Genomic DNA, 2,302 nt, shown 5'->3' on the forward strand with positions numbered 1-2,302 from the left:
GTAGCCAGCGGGTGTCCTTGCTGAGGAGGGAAGGGTCCCAGCCAGGGGGCCGATCCGCCCAGACGCTTGCAGGGAGAGCCACGGTCTCCCCTCCACAGGGCGTCAGGCGCCCGAGGCCGAGCCTGCCCTTCCCTGGCGGTCCCTGTAAGCGCTCGGTGGCTGTGAGACAATGTGACAGCCAGGAACACAACCTCTGTGCAGGAAGAGTGAGTTCACGCACCTGATAGCGACTTGCCTGCTAGTCATTCACACCCTTCCTTAATCCTTACTCATCACAGGCCCTGGTCATTCTAGGGACACCTGGTTCCTTAGGGCCCTTAACTCTCCGTGGCCGGCTGCGCCACAGGCAGATTTCCGGAGCTGTTGCTTCTGCTTCGAGCTTGTTTGTGGAATTGTTAGACATCCGGCCCTTTCGAAGCTTTGGGCAGTCAGCGTGTCTCTATTTTAAGATACGGCTTCTTGATTTCTTGGTATGAGAAAACTGACTGAAGTGACACGAACGGTATAGTAACGTTCGGCCCATTTTTTCCCTCTAGTTCACTTTCGGTTAATTGCTCTGCATTGAATTTATTACAATTAGGTGTGAGGTGGGAACGCCTTTTTATTCCGAAAAACGGCCATCCAAGTTCGTGCCGATAAAACAAAGCATCCTTTCCCTCCACGAGGCTCAGCACCCCGACGGCCGCGTCTGCCGCAGACCAAACTGTGTGTGGCCTCTCTCCTTAATCCTTACTCATCACAGGCCCTGGCCTCTCTCCCGCGGCCGGCTGACGGGCTGGCCCGGGGTGGCGGCGCCTTGGTTCCCGCGGCCCTGAGCTCAGGCTTGACGTCGGGCGAGGCCGCGCTCGCTCCGGCTCGCCTTCCTCGGAGCGGCCGCAGAGAGACTCCGGTGCGCGAATTGACGCCGCTCGCCCGTGCCGCGGTGGGGGGAGCGCGCGCCCTGTTCCGGACGGCTTTCCACTCGCGTCCTTACTGAGTGACCCACGGCCGACGGCGCCAGCACGCGTTAGCACGCGGGTGCTCCACGCGCTCGCTGGCGAGTGCCACGTTGCTCTCATGCGGTCGGTGCCTCCCTCGTCCGATCGTACGACATCCATGCCGCGTCTTGGGAAACATTATTTCCCATCTCCGTCCAGCTTCCCACCACCGGCGCAGAAACGCCTCCGCTTTTATTAACTCTGTGGCCACCGCCCTGAAAAGAGCCGCGTTCTGCTCGGCCGCAGACGGGAAGAGGACACGAAGCCGCAGAAGCCGCTGGAGGACGCGTCCCCAGGGGAGTCCGGCCGCGGCCCCGCACGTGGCTGACGCAGGCGCCAACTCCCCCCACAGCCTCCGCCCGGAAGCCTCGGACTGTGCGAGGCGGGAAGCGCACGCGCGTGTGCACGTGGAAGGGCGGGCGTGCACACGCGCACGCCGAGGACAAAGCGTGTCGCTGGCAGTCAGCAGACGATGCGCGCCGAGCACCCCGGCGGTCACGAGGCTCCTGCGAGGCAGCCGGGCTGCTGGCCACAGCTGGCCCAGCTCCTCTCCGGGAAGGGCCTGGGACCGTGCCCAGGACCCCACGCGAAGAGCCCGTCCCGACACGGCGTCCTCACAATCGATGATCGAGGGAGGCTGGGAACGACCCGGCGGGTAAAGCCGGCAGACCGTGCACGGGGCGTGAACTCGCCCTTCCTGCAGTCAAGTCACTGTCTCACAGCCACCGAGGGCAGCGCTTACCGTGGCCGCCAGGGAGGGGCGGGCTCAGGCGTCAGGCATCTGACGCTGCCTGGAGGCCGCACGGTGGCCCTCCCTGCGGGCGTCTGGGGGTACCCGTTGCTCTGGAGTCGACGCAGCCTGACTCCGACCCCAGATGGGCTGGCGTCCGCGGCCAAGTGGGGGTCTGTCCACCTCACCCACCCGGCGCTGCCCCTGCCCGTGGTGGCCGCTGGACAGCAGCATCCTCCACGCGGCTCGTCCTCCCGCGTGACTCCAGGCAGCAGGGCCGGCACGGTGCGTCCGTGGTGGGCTCCGCCTGAGCGCTTGACCAGTCGGCCCATGGCCTCGGCACGGCCTGGCCTCTGTCCACCCATCATCTCCTCACTCCAAGCCAGCCGCCGTACGGTGCCAGGACAATGGGGACAGGAAAGTGCACGGGGCGCAGGCGGGCGCCGGAGCAGGCGGCGTTTGGATGCGCCCACGGAGGCCTCCAGCCCGGGGCCTGAGGGCCAGCAGGGTGCCCTGGAGAGCGGGCAGGGGGCCGGGGCTCCAGTGGTGGGGGGACTCTGTGAGTGGCGGCCGGTGGGCTGGCCTAGGCGCGCCT

This window comes from Pteropus vampyrus, unplaced genomic scaffold (assembly GCF_000151845.1).
Source record: "Pteropus vampyrus isolate Shadow unplaced genomic scaffold, Pvam_2.0 Scaffold299, whole genome shotgun sequence".
NCBI classification, from domain to species: domain Eukaryota; kingdom Metazoa; phylum Chordata; class Mammalia; order Chiroptera; family Pteropodidae; genus Pteropus; species Pteropus vampyrus.